General features: G+C 33.2%; 2 long non-coding RNA genes across 2 annotated transcripts; both read right to left on the minus strand.

Annotated features, from left to right (window-relative positions):
- Positions 1-8,190: 8,190 nt before the first annotated feature.
- Positions 8,191-9,103, minus strand: LOC126879588 (uncharacterized). The gene is made up of 2 exons (XR_007696137.1): positions 9,016-9,103; positions 8,191-8,546 (listed from the first exon to the last, which is right to left on the minus strand). It is a non-coding gene; the product is annotated as an uncharacterized LOC126879588 (long non-coding RNA).
- Positions 9,104-11,597: 2,494 nt separating this feature from the next.
- LOC126879587 (uncharacterized) lies at positions 11,598-12,829 on the minus strand. Its single transcript, XR_007696136.1, has 2 exons — positions 12,422-12,829; positions 11,598-11,952 (listed from the first exon to the last, which is right to left on the minus strand). It is a non-coding gene; the product is annotated as an uncharacterized LOC126879587 (long non-coding RNA).
- Between the last annotated feature and the right edge of the window lie 8,479 nt (positions 12,830-21,308).

Genomic DNA, 21,308 nt, shown 5'->3' on the forward strand with positions numbered 1-21,308 from the left:
AATAGATAATAAAGTACTATATATGTCTGCCAAATGTCAAATTTTAGTTTCTATTACAGAGGTAGTTACGGGCATTTGAATATTTTTTTATTAAAAATTCATAACTTCCCTCCTATGAGGAGTTAAGAAATCTGACTAATGTTATTCAATTCACTGATAGGACATCAAAAATATTTCAAAAAATAAACAAATTCCTTGGAGTCATTTTTGAGAAAATTTAGTTCAAATTTATGTCAAATTTTGACCCCTTAAATATAGGCAACCCATAACTTCTCCTTAAAAACGATAATATTCTTGTTATAGCCCCATCTTTGGGCTATATTAATGTTTTTTCCAAATTAAATTTATCTTAAACAAGTTTTTAGATTGGTAGGGAAATGTATCGGGTGGACGGTCGGCCATGCTGGCCGCCATTTTGGATTTGGAAGTGTCAAATTCCGTATTTCTACTTACCTATCGATGAGCTAACTTTAGGTTAAATTTCATTCGTTTCGGTCAAAATTTTCAAAAATGGGCCCCAAATAACCCCCCTATTTCGGCCCCCCTTTGAGAGGTTTTTTTTAAAAGCTTAGTTTCTCGACAAAATTCCCTTAAACTTACTCATACCGAATTTCATCGAAATCGGTCCAGTAGATTTTGCTGGGCGATGGCGACATACGTACGTACATACGTACATACTTCAGACATGTTTTTTTATTTGCTTTTTAGACTCAGGGGGACTTAAAACGCCGAAAAAAAGTGAAATCTGAAAAAAATTTTTTTGCACGATCCAATAACTTTATCTATTATACTCATACTGCGTATGTAGTACGATAAAGTAAAAAACGGTTCCAACCAGTATTTGCGATACTAAATATATTCAACTCTACACTATATCTCTTCTTATCCTTCTATATTCTTATTAGACAATTCTGCAGGTTTCTGTCTTCTTGGATTGTGACCTCATAATATATTGTCTCTCTATCTTTTCCGTGGTCGGCCAAAACTTCTTCCATCTAACGGTGATTTTTGTCCCAGTCTTATCTCTCATTTTGCTTATGTTATATGATTGTTCTATTCTCACTTCCTATGCAGTATCCAGTTGCCTATATTTTCCACCTTGCTCGCTGTTCTGATTTCGCCGCTTCTTTTTCGATCCCTCAGTGTGTTTCCAGTGATTCCTCTCATTGGCCTTACTGTAATATTGTTTAAGCTAGTGTTGTCTATATTTTTGAACATCCTTTGAAGTACCGTTTTAAAGTCGCCAAAATAGTACCAGCGATATATTATTCGACGCTCCTGAGCAATACGCCGTACGACTGTCTGTCCGCGACTATAACTCCTATGTATTATTCGTTAATAATTGCTGTTGAGTACCATATTTACTTAATTTTCCGATATATATTTGTTAACATAAATAGATTTAACCAAATTTTACATTGACAATGTCAAACCATAAAGGTCACTTATTCAAAAATATTAAAAAATAATGTTGGTTTTATCCTTCGCTTAAAAACTTTTAATAACAATAATTTAATAACAATTAGCGTCTCTTTGCAAAGACAATGACGTCGACTTTGCAAAGTAACAAGACACTTACTCAACATATACACTACACATTACTCCCCTGACTTAGTGATAAGTTATACAATTACGTGGCTAAAGGTTCTAGTTCTAAACCAAAGCCAGAATCAGAGAAAAAAAAAACGTTTAATAATAGAGCATTTAAATAATTCTCTAGCTTTGTACATCAGTCAACAGCGTTTGTTTATTTTTCGGACCCAAACACTCTCAACAATTATTTAAAAAAGCTGTGTTAAGTGGGCTGAATCGTAACGAAAAGCGAACCCAATATATTTTCAATCATTCTCACGTGACTGATTCAGGCAATTAGACAAAATCAACATTGACAAATGGTGAGATTCATGAAGTGCTGCCGTCAGTTAATTCATCAGCGGCCCCAACAGTTAGGGGGCTAAAGTATTGTGATTAAATACACGTAGGGCTGGTCGGATAAATATTTTATTGATTTTAATATGCGTGAAAGACGATTTTATGACGGATATATCCAACTAGCTACACACAAAAAGTATCGCATAATTTTTGAAACAGAAAAAAGGTTTAAAAATATTTTTTTTATTAAAGAAAACTTACCGCATTCACCAACAGGTTATTAGCGGCATTACTTGATAAACAAAGGTTAACAATGATTTTTAACAAATAACAACTAAATTTGGTACAAAAATATTGATTTAGATTATATAGTAAGTCTATTACTGGACAGTTTTCTCCTGATAAAGCTGGTAGAGTGCTTGGTAGATTGCCTATTGAACGTAGACTTTGATGTTGTTACGCTTCTTGTAAATATCTTTATTGAACTCGAACAGAAATTACAATACTTTAACAAACTGATAACTGCCAACTTCAAAATCTGAATTACAACTGAACTGTAAAAATGTCAAACACATATGTTTATATAGATTTCTGGTGTTGTGGACGTCACCAGACATTTCTGGGTTATTCCATGACATCCAGAACATTCTCGTACGTAACTACTTCTTCTTTTACGTCAAGGGACTTTTTATATGTAGGATCAATCTACGGAACTGTCATAACAATATTTTGGACACTCAATTAACAGATGGGTGACAGTAGTACATATGTAGGTCGCACCTGGGACGTTCACTAGCCGAAAGTAAATATGAGTATGAAACCTTGGTGTGTCTTATAAGTAGGCGCGTTTGAACCGTTTGAATAAACCGTGAACTAGCACTTGTTTTGCACTGTGGTGTATCTGGTTTTACCCATTTTAGTTTAGATTTCGACAGACACCATTCGCGTTGCCACTGACTAATCAGTATAAAAAAAAACGTTTTGAGATAATAACGTACACACTCGCGCACTAGTTCAGATTCAGCACTTGTTGCTGCATTACGAGAACTTTTGTCTGCCTCTTCTTCCCATCCTATATGTATATGAAGGGATCCATGTAAATTTCGGAGTCGTGCTGTTTTCTTGGGCAATTTGTAGTTCAGTTTTTATTACTTTTTCTAAAAAATTTTTAGGACACAGATGCTGCATTGGAAGAAGAGACTTGGGCGAGTCGGTGAGAAACAGGGATATTTGAGAGGTTTGCATGTTTTAGGGCGCGATACAGAGCAAATATAATTCGTTGAATGTAAAAAAAGGAGAATATAACAAGAGATAGAAACCAGCTACTGATCTATGATGAATGATGACTATGATGCATTACTTTCTAATCCGGAGCCCACCTCTCCAAGATGAGCAAGTATTTTTTTATTCAAGTTGGTCAGCCTTGTTTTTATTGATCTTTCTTTAAGTAGGGCCGGATTTCCTTTAAAATGTCACTGAGACCTCCCAAATCATAAGTGAAGTCATTGATTGTGATTATGGGGTTTGATAAGCCAGCTATGCTATCTAGGAGGAGGACTAATTGATTCTTCTTTATCGGAAAAGGTGGTTCGTGATTTTCGATGAAGGTTTCGACAGGATTTATCGTAGATTAAATGGATACATTCGAGTGCGTTGTTTCTTTAAGTTTAGATGTCTTTGGCTTCTTTCGAGTTGCTGTAAGTTTTGGTACTACAGATGGGTTTTCTTGAAATGCAATGTCGGTTTCTGGAGAGGCGACTTCACTTCTAGGACGTTTTAAATGAGTTTCAAGGGTGCTTTTAATGAGAAAAAAAACCCCAGGGTATGACCTGATCAACGGAAAAGTACTGCAGCAATTAACATACAAAGGTTTGGAGATGATAACACAAGTATTTAATGCAATATTTAGGCTAGGGTACTACCCAGAACAATGGAAAGTCGCTCAAACTATTCTTATACATAAGCCAGTGAAAAATAAAACTCAGGTGGCTTCATACAAACCAATAAGCCTGCTACCTATTCTATAATAAATCTTGGAAAAGCTTCTCCTTAAACAATTATCCCCAGTAATAAAAGAAAGGAAACTAATTCCTTAATACCAATTTGGATCCAGAACACAACACGAAACGATAGAACAGGTACATAGATTAGTAAAACCCATCAGAAGTGATCTATAAAGACTGGCAAAACACATCAGAAGTGATCTAGAAAATAAAAGGTATTGTTCTGCTCCTTTCCTGGATATTGGTCAGCCCTTCGACAAGGTATGGCATGCTGATATGCTTTTTACACTAAAGAAAAACCTTCTCCATCCTTTTTATCAAATCCTAAAAAGCTATATTTCCAACCGACATTTCCTAGTCACGCAGGATAATGAATACATACACCTAAGAACAATAAAAGCCGGTATACCACAAGGAAGTGTCTTGGGACCAATATTGTACTTGCTCTACACCGCTGACCTACCAACAAGTAACAGAACAACGTGTGCAACTTCTGCTTATGAAACTGCTGTACTAGCTTCTCACCATGATCCAATCACAGCATCCAGAACCCTTCAAAAAGACCTTAATAATATCCAAAGATGATATCCACCATGAAAAAACAAACATGTCCATCTGTAACTCTGAATGAAACACAACTTCCACAAACCGATACTGTCAAGTACCTAGGAATCCACCTTGATAGGAGATTAACTTGGAAAAACCACATTTTCACAAAAAGAAAACAACTAGCAATAAAATTCCGAGAAATGTACTGGATCATCGGTCGTAAATCTCAACTATCACTTGAAAACAAACTGATGATATATAAAGCTATATTAAGGTGATACAGTAGCGATCAACAGGTAGCAAAAACGCGTTCCAAGATTGCGGCTGTAATTTTGAATATTTTTTCGAGATATTTGGCACACGTATTCGTAATATAATAAAGAATGACGGTGCAGAGCCCAATTTGAAAAATTTATTAATATGTGGAAATTACTCTGTAATTAAATACAATATTAAAAAAACGAGCCTGTACCGCCATTAAGAAGAACAAAAAAATACACTTTCTTCAAATAAACTTTTTTATCCGATGCCTAGATTTTGTGTCATTTTGGAACTACTAAAATTTTTTATTTCATTAGTAGTTCCAAAATGATACAAAATCTAGGCATCGGATAAAAAAGTTTATTTGAAGAAAGTGTATTTTTTTGTTCTTCTTAATGGCGGTACAGGCTGGTTTTTTTATATTGTATTTAATTACAGAGTAATTTCCACATATTAATATATTTTTCATATTGGGTTCTGTACCGCCATTCTTTATTATATTACGAATACGTATGCCAAATATCTCGAAAAAATATTCAAAATTACAGCCGCAATCTTGTAACGCGTTTTCGCTACCTGTTGATCGCTACTGTTTCCTCTTAAAACCAATGTGGACCTATGGTATCCAACTTTGGAGGACAGCCAGTCAAACAAATCTAGAAATACGGCAGAGATTCCAGAACAAAGTCCTTAGAACAATGCTGAATGCCCCTTAGTACGTTACTCTGGGCTTATTAGCAAAATGCAAGGAAAAGTTATTTACCAGCAATTTTTTTGCTGGAATCGATTCTTATGATTGTAATATTAATAATATAGTTATGCAAAGTCCGCAGATAGTGAGCTACTTTTTTTTATAAACAAAATGGCTCCCGAAAATGTTGTTTTTTCAATTACTGTTTAACTTGTTTTAATTTAATTTATGTAAAGAGGGTGATCACTGGATCTTCCTCTACAGGTCATTTAATTTTTGTCAAATAATTTACCTATTGTCCTCAGTTAAGGAAAGATTGTAAATAAAACCTTTTCAAAAAAATAGCTCTTGTTTTCTGAGTTTCTGGGGGGTCAAATTTTAGTTGGAATGGACTGCATCTAATAAAAAATCTAGTTTTATATGTGTATGTTATAGTCAAACCCCGAAGTTCCGGCATTCCTAGGTTTGACTAATCAATCCTCAGGTCTCACTAACGGTCTTAGTCAAACCCCGAAATGAATTCCATTTTCGGCCTTTGACTAGTCAAACCTAGGAGAGACTATCTCGGTCAGGCAAGCGTCGAAACTTAATTTCATGAAATTGGGCTTTGACCAGTCAAACTCCGATTAGGTATTAGAATATGACAATTAGTTAGACTGGGTTTAATAAAACGTTATTTTTTAATTGTAATGTTTACTGTTTTTTTTCTACGAGCGTGCAAAAAAGTCTACTTTTCCGCACGCGTTTTGGTTTGGAAAGTTTTACTTTTCCACAGTGAATTTACATACATATTTTTCCGGTAACAGATCAAGATTATTGACAACGCCGAGAATAGATGGGGTAGTTCTTCGTAATTTGATGCCATCTAAATCACCGAATTATTTTAAAATTCGTAAGTAAAGATGCGTGGACATTTTAAAGTGTGTGACGTGCTTTTTGACAATAATTGCTTTGTTTCACACCGTTGTTATGACTTTAAAATATTAAAACCTGTATTGTCATATACCATTCATTACTGAATAACAGGTATTTAGGCACCGCGTTGACTTTAATTCGGGATTATTATATCTTATTAGCGTTATTTCTTAATTCAATTAACTGATTAAGATTTGGTCATTTCTTAAACGCTCGTAGAAAAAATATTGTTCCTAACTCTTGCGGAAATTCTCTTTTCCGCACTCGAGTGCTTGCCGAACTCCGCTTCGCGTCGTTCGGCAAACTGCAATCTCGTGCGAAAAAGTATGACTTTTAGCACAGTTAGGAAAATAACTATTTTATTTTCGTATGTAATTAAAATAAAAATTAATCTTTATTCTCACATGGTAAAACACTATAATATTTAGGACCGACCCTGGCAAGGTATGGTCAAGTTGTACTGATATTGTACTCCTAGTTTTTACTAAAAACAAGTGGTAATATTAAATAGTTTTTAAAATTAAAGTGTTTATCTACTAGATACTACTACGTAAGTCATCTATACGTAATTATTACTTTATTATTGTGAAAAGAAAACGTTAAATAATAAATATACACCACCGTACAATCATTTTGTGAGGTTAGCTAGCATGCGGTTGGTTTGTCACTTACCAGAGTCGGACTGAAGCTTTCGCCACCGCAGCTTAAGATGACTTCACATAATGTAAACACACCTTCCGATCTAACCAGTCCAGTAAATCAACGTTCGAGTATAACAAACAGTTATACATCAGCCGCTTCACATTCTTTCCGAGTAAGACCCAAGCAATTGTATTTAGTTATATCGATAATGCTAAACTGCAGGATTATTTAATTCCGTTGGGCACAATAATCAACCCAAAAAATATCATTTTTCATCTAGATTATATCATAATAGAATCTGCATGTATTTGGCAAACAAAACCGTAGTAGATAATTTCATGACACAACATGGCTCTATAGAAGTACTATGCGAAGTTGTAACAGCACGGAGACTTGTCTCTCCAGCAGAATGACTAGTCTTTGTAACAAAAACGAGGTTTTGTTGTGGCAGAATAGATATAGCTTTAAAGGATAATTACTTATTTATGGAAGTTTCCTCAAAATAGGCTAGCTGGAAATTGAAGAGACTAAACAGTAGGGCTCAGGGAAGGATCAGGCCGTATTTGCACGCCCTAGTAAGACGGTACCTAATGAAATACTGGAATGATAAAGAAAATAAATGAATATAAGGAGTAATGAAAAGAAAGGGAACTACTGACCAAGAAGATATTCAGAAGTAGTGTTGAGCGCCAGGGAAGGATTTTATAAATTCTTCTCCACGTGACCTATATTGTTGTACCTAACTGATACTATTAAAATGGTACTATTAAAATGGTAGGATAATAAAACATATAAGTATGTACAACCACATTTAATAAAAAAACCTATATACCCTATATACAATTTTTACACTAGCTAATTATCCGACGTACTAGGCTAGTACACTGCTGTCGATAATGCAGGTTTTACAGTAGAAAAAAAAATATGTAATGAATTTAGTATGAATAGGTATTTACCTTAACAACTTATTATTAATGAGGGTTAAAATATTGGTTGACAATACCGTATCTAATCGGAGGTGACAACATCCGACAACTGGAATAACTATTATTAAATAGGATATGACCTAGATACTGTGCACATTATCTTACATATGGTTTATAAATCCCAGGCTATTTTAAATAAATTAAATAAGGGTGAAATATAATAAAAATTGTTGAAAAATATTGAATATTATGTTAATTATGGTTATGAAAAAACAATGAGGGTATATTATTATTAGAGTGATTTGAAAGTTATTGATACGAAGAGAAAAAAAATAGTAAAATTGGAAGTTATTATTAAAACAAATTGACATGCAAATTTAGTTATATAAAAACCTGTCCCTACAAAAAGTAGGCGGATTGCTTCTTCCAACCTTCGGTGAAGATGATGAGGGGAGAGCCAAATAAGGTATCCTCTGGTTCCCAACCCTAGGGAGGTACTCCACACCAACAGGAAGGTACGGCAAGCAGGTAGCTGCCCAGTATCGGAAAACTCAACTTTTATTCCACAAAAACCAAACAAAACATCCACATTCCATCCAAAATATCCCCAAAATGATTATGTATTCCAAAAAAAACAAATTAAAGTATGATTGACTTAATTTTCCATCTTCTTATTTTCTTCCGTGGCTAAAAGCATAAGAATCTCCTATTAGCTGGTGTTCCTTAAGTACACAAAAAACAGAGCATATAAGAAAGGTATAAAAACCTTATAAAAATTTCTAGAAAAAGTTACCGAAAAAAGAGGAGCTATTGACATTTATAAGTAAGTGTCATTAACCTTGAACAAAAATGGAAATGTAAAGAAATGGAAGGACATGTGAACCAAGAAGATATGTATATATTGCAATAAGGGATTACTTTATAGACGTAGATACTAAAAGGAAATGAAAAGTGTCATTACTTCAGAAACTATTTTGAACTGGAAATTTAATTTTAAAGAATTTTTCTTGTAGAAACATGAATTTGACAGTGAGATTGACTCGTTAAGACCTGATGTTTTATATTCATAGAATAACAATTATAATATTACTATAAGTATTGTATTGAGAATGAGAACCATGTTTTTTTTTACAAGAATACTTAATAGCCGACTTACCCACTGTTTTCCAAAAGGAAACTTGGAAATAAAACTCTTCCTCTCACCGCACAAATCCAAAACAAAAAATAGCTCCTTCCAAAATAAACCAATCTTATAATAAATGAATATTTAACTAAATATTGTATTCTTTAAACAGTGACCACGGAAAAAATTACTTGTTCATCCAACCAGATTGAAAATTGAAGTGACAATCCCCTCCGATGGGCGATATGACATGCCCCTCCGTCGGAAGCCGTACAGCCACAAGCTAAGACCAGAATTCCCCAAGCGTAGTACCAACCTTCTATTATATTTGGTCACAAATCTTGGTAACCCGTTCTAAGCACGAACGCATAACTGGTTGCATACTTATTAGGTGGCTTATAGGAATAAATATAATAATATCGTAACGATGGCACTCATCGTTACATTCCCCCATTACTCGGAAAAAAAAAATTGATCTTAGGAACAATTTTTTCCATATATACTTATAAATACTCAATGCAAGTATTCATAGAGAAAAATCACACGCTGTGGGATCCAACACAGGCGTGAACAAACCAAATAGCAAAAATATAGTGCGAACCTATGATTACTTCACTACTCTAAACTAACCTATCGTAGGACATCGTCCAAACTCGTAGGACCAGTCCTCTGATATATATCCTAAAGACAAAATTGTGTTCCAGTTGATTTAGTAGATTTATATAAAACCCCAAATTATAGTCAACAAGAACACCATAACCACAATATTCGAATACAAAACTTAATATAACCTATACGACGACTAACTTACTCACACTTACAGCTGACTCGATCGATTATACCTAACCGCAAATTATGAGTCATGTAAATGGGTTTGTCTTAATGACCAATATATCACATATGGTACCAACATACATAGTTAAGGTTTATTATAACCCTTTGCTAAATTTCATAATTCAGATAAATTCTAATCAAAAAAATGTCGAATGGGACGAGTAGTACAAACTGTTCTATCGATGGACAACAGATTTAAATAGAGCATATCCAAAGTGAACAGTCCGTAGAAATCTCGTAGCCAATTCTCAACATGCAAAAAAAATAGACCACAGTATAACCTAACCTAAATATAAGAGTCATTAACAAGAAAGGGGAAAATTTATTGTAGCAAGACTTTTATCCACAATTGACGCTCGCCAACGTGGAGCCCGATTTTCAGTAAGACAGTACCTTTCTTTATTTTGTTGCTTATTGTAAATTTTTCTAGTAAGTATCTTTCTGGTTCATTGTTGTATATTTTGTAATTATATAGAGATATTTTTTTGATTCTTTTTGTACGTTATTTGGAAAATACACTAGTGCACTTGTATTGCTGTATTGGTACTATTTTAATTTATTTAAAATAATAATTGTAAATCGTGAGTAGGATAATATTTGAACAGGTATATTGGTTGACATTTCGGTCTGGTCGGTTTGGTGATACCTGGATATTTATTTTGAAAAATTTTGAATGATTTATTTTTTTTGATATCTAGGTACATTACTACGTTTGATTTAGTTGCAGCCACAATATACTACAGTTAGTTAAATTTTTGCTTACCATACCTGTATATAATTTATAAAGTTTTCATTTTTTTTATATACATTTTCGTTTAAACAGTTACTTAAATTATTTTAAATATCTACCCCAAATATATATCTCGGTTATATTTGGTTTGTCGGTTTATTCGGTCGTTAGTTTAGCAGCTCGTCGGTTGAGCAGTCGGTTACGTTGGGCGCCAATTGTAACAAAAACGAGGTTTTGTTGTGGCAGAATAGATATAGCTTTAAAGGATAATTATTTATTTATGGAAGTTTCCTCAAAATCGGCTAGCTGGAAATTGAAGAGACTAAACAGTAGGGCTCAGGGAAGGATCAGGCCGTATTTGCACGCCCTAGTAAGACGGTACCTAATGAAATACTGGAATGATAAAGAAAATAAATGAATATAAGGAGTAATGAAAAGAAATGAAACTACTGACCAAGAAGATATTCAGAAGTAGTGTTGAGCGCCAGGGAAGGATTTTATAAATTCTTCTCCACGTGACCTATATTGTTGTACCTAACTGATACTATTAAAATGGTACTATTAAAATGGTAGGATAATAAAACATATAAGTATGTACAACCACATTTAATAAAAAAACCTATATACCCTATATACAATTTTTACACTAGCTAATTATCCGACGTACTAGGCTAATACACTGCTGTCGATAATGCAGGTTTTACAGTAGAAAAAAAATATGTAATGAATTTAGTATGAATAGGTATTTACCTTAACAACTTATTATTAATGAGGGTTAAAATATTGGTTGACAATACCGTATCTAATCGGAGGTGACAACATCCGACAACTGGAATAACTATTATTAAATAGGATATGACCTAGATACTGTGCACATTATCTTACATATGGTTTATAAATCCCAGGCTATTTTAAATAAATTAAATAAGGGTAAAATATAATAAAAATTGTTGAAAAATATTGAATATTATGTTAATTATGGTTATGAAAAAACCATGATGGTATATTATTATTAGAGTGATTTGAAAGTTATTGATACGAAGAGAAAAAAAATAGTAAAATTGGAAGTTATTATTAAAACAAATTGACATGCAAATTTAGTTATATAAAAACCTGTCCCTACAAAAAGTAGGCGGATTGCTTCTTCCAACCTTCGGTGAAGATGATGAGGGGAGAGCCAAATAAGGTATCCTCTGGTTCCCAACCCTAGGGAGGTACTCCACACCAACAGGAAGGTACGGCAAGCAGGTAGCTGCCCAGTATCGGAAAACTCAACTTTTATTCCACAAAAACCAAACAAAACATCCACATTCCATCCAAAATATCCCCAAAATGATTATGTATTCCAAAAAAACAAATTAAAGTATGATTGACTTAATTTTCCATCTTCTTATTTTCTTCCGTGGCTAAAAGCATAAGAATCTCCTATTAGCTGGTGTTCCTTAAGTACACAAAAAACAGGGCATATAAGAAAGGTATAAAAACCTTATAAAAATTTCTAGAAAAAGTTACCGAAAAAAGAGGAGCTATTGACATTTATAAGTAAGTGTCATTAACCTTGAACAAAAATGGAAATATAAAGAAATGGAAGGACATATGAACCAAGAAGATATGTATATATTGCAATAAGGGATTACTTTATAGACGTAGATACTAAAAGGAAATGAAAAGTGTCATTACTTCAGAAACTATTTTGAACTGGAAATTTAATTTTAAAGAATTTTTCTTGTAGAAACATGAATTTGATAGTGAGATTGACTCGTTAAGACCTGATGTTTTATATTCATAGAATAACAATTATAATATTACTATAAGTATTGTATTGAGAATGATAACCATGTTTTTTTTTACAAGAATACTTAATAGCCGATTTACCCACTGTTTTCCAAAAGGAAACTTGGAAATAAAACTCTTCCTCTCACCGCACAAATCCAAAACAAAAAATAGCTCCTTCCAAAATAAACCAATCTTATAATAAATGAATATTTTAACTAAATATTGTATTCTTTAAACAGTGACCACGGAAAAATTTACTTGTTCATCCAACCAGATTGAAAATTGAAGTGACAATCCTCTCCGATGGGCGATATGACATGCCCCTCCGTCGGAAGCCGTACAGCCACAAGCTAAGACCAGAATTCCCCAAGCGTAGTACCAACCTTCTATTATATTTGGTCACAAATCTAGGTAACCCGTTCTAAGCACGAACGCATAACTGGTTGCATACTTATTAGGTGGCTTATAGGAATAAATATAATAATATCGTAACGATGGCACTCATCGTTACATCTTGTCTGGTGTCTGCCCATCAATTGCTCATCAAGTATTAGTTGAAGAATTACAGAATATCGGTTTAAAGCTTATTTCCCCAATAACATTTCTGAAAATTAGCTCGAATCTTCCGGAATATAGTCACATATTGAGCATTCGGAGGCAAGTTTATGTAAGCCCTATAACATCATCAATTCCAGATTCTATTCTAATAAATTTCGACCAAACACCTTACTGCATATTTTTGTCACAAGGTACAGTCACCTGCTTTATTTGCAAAAATACAGGACACATATCATCCCAATGCAATAACAGTTCAGTAACGGAATCAACTCTTATTCATTCAAACAATGAAGTACCAAATCAAACAGCTCCAACAAGTATATTACACAAGGTACCAAACACTCAGCAGTCATCAAGTGATGCATTATCAAATCCGAGCATATCACCTACACCTACAAATCTCCATGACCAAGAAATTACTAATACTCCTACTCATAGCAACACTTTCAATCAACCACGGCATTCAACGGCAATACCGTTTTCACAAACTTCGGAAGCAATATCCTCCAATCTATCAGCACCTTTTCCATTAGATATAACTGCAGAAAACTCTAATAAAACTGATACAACACCACAATTTTCTGCAACAACCATTTCAACCAATCTTACAAACAAAACTTCAAGCTCGACTTCTGTCACTACCAATGAGCCTGCTCCAGTACTTCCAAATGTAATAAAGCCACAACATCTAAGTAAAAACTCTAATAGCACTTGCGAAAACGCAAGTTCCTCCATGAAACGCAGTATTGGTGAGGTTGATATGCCTCCTTCAGACTCAGCAATTTCATCACAAAATCTGTTTGCAAAACCCAAGTCCTCTAAACCAAAAAAACCGCGCTCATCTAAAGTCCCATCTACACGGGAAACTCTTGAAAATTTTATTGATAATCATACCCCACCATTCGTTTTAAATTACCACCAATTGTCCTTACTGATTGATAATGTCCAAGGCTCCCCCGACACTATTAGTGTCGTTAAAGAATTTACAACTGATATGGCTGGTTTCTCCATCTTTTACAAAGCAGCTATCAATATACAAATGATAGATCTACAAAAACCAAGTTTACAAAGCTTCAAAAGAAACTACACAACCATTTAGGGAAAGAGATTTCTGACTTAGACATTGACTCTTCTGTAGACAATTGTTCAGTATCATCTATCTCCAAATCTGTTAACAATATTCAACTCGATACCTCAATGGAACATTGATGAATTTTTCCATCGTCTGCCTATGCTACAGCTTCTTTTATCTGAATATTCTCCAGATATTATCTGTCTACAGGAGACAAACTCAAAGACCAATCAGTTGTACAATTCAAAATATTTCACTTGCTTTCGCAAAGACAATACAGATGCAAGTCGTGCAAGCGGTGGTGTAGCAATAGCAATCGTTTCTTCAGAAAACAATCTTCTTCTCCGTTTAACCCCAGAATGTAGCACATATTCAGTTTAACTCTACGCCATATACCGTGTTGTGAAACTTCTTAACGAGCTTACACTCACAAAAGCCCTCACCATAACAGATTCTCTTAGCTCTCTAAACACATTAAAACACATTTTTCCGAAACATCCTTTTGAAAAGTTGCTAAACTACCCGCTATCCCAAGCTCATGAACATGGAAGAAGCGTCCAATTTTTATGGGTTCCCTCACACGTCGGAATAACAGGAAATAAAGAAGCTGACAGGACTGCACGAGAGGCAATTTTAAGTGATTTTTCGGAGCCGATAGGCAAGTGTGTTTCCAGTGACTTAAAAGCTTATTTTAAAAATAAAGTGTTGTGTTTGTGGCGAAGTGAGTGGTCTCAAAATAATTCTAAGCTGAATAAAATAAAAAATAATGTGTCTCAGTGGATTCCACCGTCGCGAAATAGACGAGAACAAATTGTGGTTGCGCGTTTACGTCTAGTGCACACCAGGTTAACGCACTCTTACCTTTCAACAAAGAAAAATCTACCTATATGTGATCAGTGTAACGTTCGATTAACAGTCGAACACTTTTTAACAAGTTGTAGTAAATATGACCAAGAAAGACAGCGCAACAATATTCCAAACACTCCACCAGAGGCTCTAGGTCAAAACTGTTCCTATGACAATATAGTTAATTATCTAAGATCCATAAACATTTTGTACAATCTGTAGATGTTTACTTTTGTTATTTATATTTTGTTCCGTCGCTAATAATCTTTTGGTGGATGCGACTTCTTTTTCTAATAAAAAAAGCTATAATATTTAGAACTGCACAACACGCTGGACATTTTATATTTATGTACATCACTTTTAATACCATTTTTTATTTCATAAACACTTGTTCCCCCTTGAGAATCTTTTGTACGGATTTTTCTTAGAAACATCTGAACGTCTGGCACATCTTATTAAGAATCTACTTTTTGCGTTATTTCATTGTACTACCTACTACATTATTTCTACTACTGTATTCTGTATAAACCGTCAACCACTTTATCTTGTGTGATACCCAAAAGATTTTGAGCATCTCCTTTAGCTCTATCAAGCTCTATCAGTTTTTCCGATAGTAACTGGCTGAAAATTTTTGTTCGGTTAATTATTAAGTAGATTGTTTCATAACATTAACCTGATCATGAAGATCTTCATTCGCATTTACTTTATTTATTTTTATATTTTCTGTCTGTGCACAATGCATGCATATAATTTTAAAATTTTGCACGTATGTGCGCCACAACTCTCTTTTTGCCAAACACAACAAACCACATCTGAAGAAGTACTCTTAATTATTGAATAATGTTGTGATCATTAGTGTTTTCTTTTATTGAAATTGAAACAAATAAGAAGTACTTCTGTTGGAGTGAATGTAAAGAGAGGGATAAACTCCAACAGAAGTAGAAAAAAGAAAAGAACTAGTGGATGCTAATAGAACAAAAATGAAGAGAGAGAGGGGTGGCTTCTACGTTGAGGCCGAAGTAAGAAAAAACTACTACTTTGCAGTAGTACTGAAGAAAGGCGGATTAGAAGGCATAAAAGTAGAAGTATGAAGAGACAGAGGCAAACTGAATAGAATTCGCTAGCAAGAGATGCAAGAGAACAACTTGACACTCAAGGATGGATACGGCTCGTTTGCATGCCTGTCGAAGAACAGTAGCTCATAGTAGATAATGATGACTAAAAAGGGTAAATATTAAGATAAGAATATTGTACTGAAAATGTATAAAGATAAATAAGTAATAGAGAAGAACCAATTAAATAAAACTAACAAATCATGGGCGCCAAGAAAATGATCTTCGATCACTCTCCCAGGTACCTTACACTGCTGTCAAATACTAAACATATTAAATATGTAAGTAAATGTAAATATAAAGGGAATAAGAATAAATGATGTACAAAATAAATAACCATTTTTTAAAATTAAATACCAGATTTTTAACAGTCTCTGAGTTAGACAAAGCATATATTGTGACTTCAACATGACAAGAGTTATACAAAGGTTATATCTAAGATAACAACAATAATGTTACCTGTTACAAAATTATACAAGTACCTCTTACTTACATATAGGCTAAAACTCACAGGAGATTTCTACCAAATGGTTATAGTACGCCTGCTACGTACAACTAAATAAAAAAACCGACGAATATGAAAAGTATATAAATAAATAGGCACAAGCCTGACGAAGAGAAAATACAATGATGAATTAAGCAAAATTAATTAATAAAAGTTATAGAAATGAAGCTAAGATAAATACCGAACGATGACCTAAATTAACCGAACAAATGGAATAAAGCGAATAAATATTAAAATATTTGGGAAACAAGCAAGTAATATTACACAATAAATATCAAACCAATAATAAAGTATAAAACCCTTATTTTCTAGGCCTGATTACCTTGTGCACACAAGTAATTTACCATAGATACAATAGTTTGGGAACCTAATACATTAATATACAAATATCTGAAAAAGTAATTAATAAACACTGTGCATTAAACCAAGGGTCTGAAATATAAAAACCAATAGTTACACAACACAAAATGTTCCCAAAACAAACCCAAACGACTCCTAAAGAGGTTTCGGTTGCATCCTCGAAAATGAGCATCAGGATGGTGCGACCCCATGTCTCCTGTAGGCCCAGGTGCCAAGACAAAAATTGAGCTGGAACGCTTCCATAGCTTGCTCCCAAATAGACATACTCCCATGATTGACTTGGCTGTGGCTGTCTCAGGGCTTCTAAAGATGTTTTAAAGGCTATGACTTTGTATATTTCTTCCAAATGGCTAAAAACATATCCTTCGTTTTATTTCTCATATAAACCGGTGAGCAAATAAAGAGAAGAAGAAATAAGTAGATGAGAAAAACCTTTTTAGAAGAAATATGTAATACAGAAAAAGCAACCATTAAATGGAGCAAAAACTAATCTCAGGTAACCTTGAACTATTTTGGGTGTGAAGATATGAACAAATAATGACATTGAATTCGAAATTTGAATATGATTTATCTGAGGGAATATATTTGTAAAAATATATTGAATTTATAAAAATATTGGATGTTCAATAAATTTAAAACCTACAGAGAAATGATAAGTATTTCCAATATTAGTTGAGAATTGCATAAGTTTTGGTTATGTCTAACCAAAAAATATATTAATATATAATTTTCCTTGAATGAATATTCAATAAACATGTAATAATCTACATAAAATCCAAATAATGAGTTGACTAAGAAATTTAACAATGAACTTAATATATCAAATGTTCCATCACAAAAAAACCAGGCTATATATAAAAAAATTATTATGAAAAAATAAATGTTTTATCGGGTGATTCTTATCCAGATTCCATTTGTGTTTTACACTTCTCTCCTTTCTCCAAAACAACAATTGGTAATAACTACTTTTCACTTTAAAATTAAACTGGATATGTTAAATATAAATAATTTAGTTGAAATTAGCAACCCGCCATTTCGTCGAGACAACCAACAGCCAAGTGGCGAACGAGATGCGTTTCTCCGCCAAGGTAAACGTCAAATTCTCTCAGAACACGAAATAATTCTCGATAGGTGGCGTATATAGTACGTTCTCTTACCGAGGTATGACGTCACGTAAGTAGTCCTTTACGAGAAAATTACAGAAATTAATTGGGAGGCCAAGAGAAAATAATTATAAAAATAATTAAAGAGCTAAAAATGATATTATAACGGGTGGACCGTTACAAAATATCTGATTTCACAGTCGACGATGGCATCCCTTCTCATATTTTGTGATAAAATAAAATTTTTATTTTAAGTTGAAACTTTTTTTTATGAAATTTTATTAAGATACTAGGTAAAGCTAGAGCAAGGCACGTACACTGTACACGGTGTAGTGCACTGTATGTATAGTAAATTAATTTAGGCAAAGTAGTGCAAGTCGATTTAGAGTGCTGGTCTGCGCTCCCTGTTCTAAGTGAAAAATAGGACTGTTTTGCCTTCGCATTGCAACTGAATAAAAATGGAATTTTTATTTTATTTTTATATTGGTCTTTACTCCTTTGAGTAACTATGTCCATTATCCGTTGGAATTTACTAGCTGAACAGACGGGGTTGTGAATTGTAAGTTTTTGAATTTCCTCTTGTCTTCTTCGCGTTAGCATCCATCTGGTTTGCAATTTTAGAAGCCATGGAGGTGTTACCAGGGAAACGGACCAATAAGTTTTCCATTAAAAATCTTTTAGTAATATTTTTAATATTTTTCAATATTATTAATGTTTCTATTAAGTTGAAAACTTACTTTGTCTTTCAGTTGCCAGATGCCGCTAGTCACCTACTCCATAAACGTCAGTTGCAATGCGGGCATAAGCTTTCGTGATTTTGTCACTTCGGGCAGAGAGCAGAAGGCCTACTAGTCCAGGGCGCATCTGTTTTGAGATGGACGTTGAGAGGTGACTCAAATTTTTTGCAGAAATTGCTTGCAAATAACTCAAATAATAATATATGAGTTATCCTCCAACTCAAATTGGTCGGAACATTGTTTAAATAATCAAAATGTCAAAATGTGAAGGAAAAATTCGATTTTTTTAATTGGTTTTTTGATTATAACTTTAAAACTGTTCATTTCTGAGAAAAGTTGTACTGACATAAAAGTTGCGAGGTTAAATTTTCTACAATACACAATTGGTTAAAAATTTAAAAAATAGTCACCCTTGTTGCAAAATAGCAATAATTGCGAAAAAAAATCCATACAAAAACAAGTATTCGCATTTTACATTTTTCAGCCATTTACGCTACACTTAGAACCTTTGTATTCTACCCAGAAAAACTTTATGATATAGCAAAACAACACTGTAAATTTTATTAAGATCGGTTTAATAGATTTTGCAAAATAAATTTTGAAATCCAGCTTTCGCAAAAAAAAATCTTTTTTTTTTAAATGTTGCAGGACTGAGAATAAAGCAGATAGCAAGTTGAATTTTTTTTTGCTTATAGAAGTGTACTGTACCTTTAATTTGCAATTTGCAAAATTAAAATCGATTAATTACCACGGCGTCAGGAAATTTTTAAATAAATATTAATTTTTGGTGCTACGCGCAGGACAGCGGTGTTCGATTCACACAAGTTGATTTCCAGCAAAATGTCTTCCAATATTTATCTAATTTATTATTTTCTTAATCTATATTTGTTGTATTTTAATATTTTAATTCCACAAAAATCAAACTAATTTTATTATTGTTTGTGAAATATTGTTTAAACAATTGCATATGTTGCTTTTATTTTACTCTTTTACTTTTATTCTCTAAGTTAAAATATATGAACAAAGAAAATTTTTGCTAAAAAAAGTGTTATTTCGAAAGATATAGTATGTGTTTTTATTTTGCAATAAACAAATTTATTTATTTATATCGAAATGTAATAAAAATTAAAATGTATCAATCATTATCAAAGGTCATTGGAATGCCCAATCAGAGCAAACTATCCGCTGTCCTGCGCGTAGCACCAATAATTAATGTTTATTTAAAAAAATTCCTGACGCCGTGGTAGTTAATCGATTTTAATTTTGCAAATAGAAAATGAAAGGTACAGTACACTTCTATACGCAACTTCTATACTAAAAAAAATTTCAACTTGCTCTCTGCTTTATTTTCAGTCCTGTAACATTTTGAAAAAATGATTTTTTTTGCGAAAGCTGGATTGCAAAATTTATTTTGCAAAATCTATTGAACCGATCTTAATGAAATTTACAGTACTGTTTTACTGTATCATAAAGTTTTTCTGGGTGAAATATGAAGATTCTAAGTGTAGCATAAATGGTTGAAAAACGTAAAATGCCAATACTGGTTTTTGTATTGTTTTTTGGCAATTATTGCTATTTTGCCACAAGGGTGACTATTTTTTAAATTTCCGTCCAATTTTATATTGTAGGAAATTTAATTATTCAACTTTTACGTTAGTACAACTTATCTCGTAAATTAATACTTTTAAAGTTATAATCAAAAAACTAAGAAACAAGATCGAATTTTTCCTTCATTCTTTGACATTTTGATTATTTAAACAATGTTCCAGACTTTTTTTGAGAGGGAGGATAACTCAAATATTATTATTTGAGTTATTCTCAAGCAATTTCTGCAAAAAAATTTATAAGTCACCTCTCAACGTCCAAATGTACTAATATTTTTACAGATGCCCCCTGGTCTATACGCCTCTCTGATTATGACTCCAAATAGAGTCGAAAATCGTCGATTTAGATTGCTGGTCTGCGCTCCCTGTTCTAAGTGAAGAATAAGATGGTTTTGCCTTCGCATTGCAACTGAACAAAAATGGAATTTTTATTTTATTTTTAAATTAATTTAGTCTGCAAGTTATAAAAGAAACGTATTGAAATCAATAGTTAAGTAAATCTAAAATTCCAGCACTTGATGGGAAAGTTGCCACTTAATAATATTATCAGTATCTGTATCAGTATTATTATGAGTCTCTCCAGACGAATTGATAGCGTTTTTTTTATAAATTTTCCCCTGTGTGCAAAAACACTTCAGTCAAAGGCCGAAAATGGAATTTATTTCGGGGTTTGACTAACACAGTTAGGCAGACCTGAGGATTGACTAGTCAAACCTAGGAGTGCCGGAACTTCGGGGTTTGACTATAACCTATATGTGTAGTTCGTTCCTTGAGTACAAACTTCATTGATTGTGACCTTGCCATATTTTTCCCAGATAGAGTGTTGTGTTTTGGTTTTTTCTTTCAACTAAAACAGAGATATTATGCTATTTTGCATGTCCTCTTTTCTAATACTCGCTATACAATTCAGCGTATTGATAATAGAAACTAACATTTTGTATGCGATATACGTTGGCTAATTGTCATTTTCTTTACTTCAACTCTGAAGAAGTGAACAAACGAAAACGTTAGGCCGTACAATTGATACACTTTGAGTATTAGTTTAAAAATTTCCCCAATATTTTTAACCTTATTTTCTAACTAATCTAC

This window comes from Diabrotica virgifera, chromosome 2, assembly GCF_917563875.1.
Source record: "Diabrotica virgifera virgifera chromosome 2, PGI_DIABVI_V3a".
Classification (NCBI taxonomy): Eukaryota; Metazoa; Arthropoda; class Insecta; order Coleoptera; family Chrysomelidae; genus Diabrotica; species Diabrotica virgifera.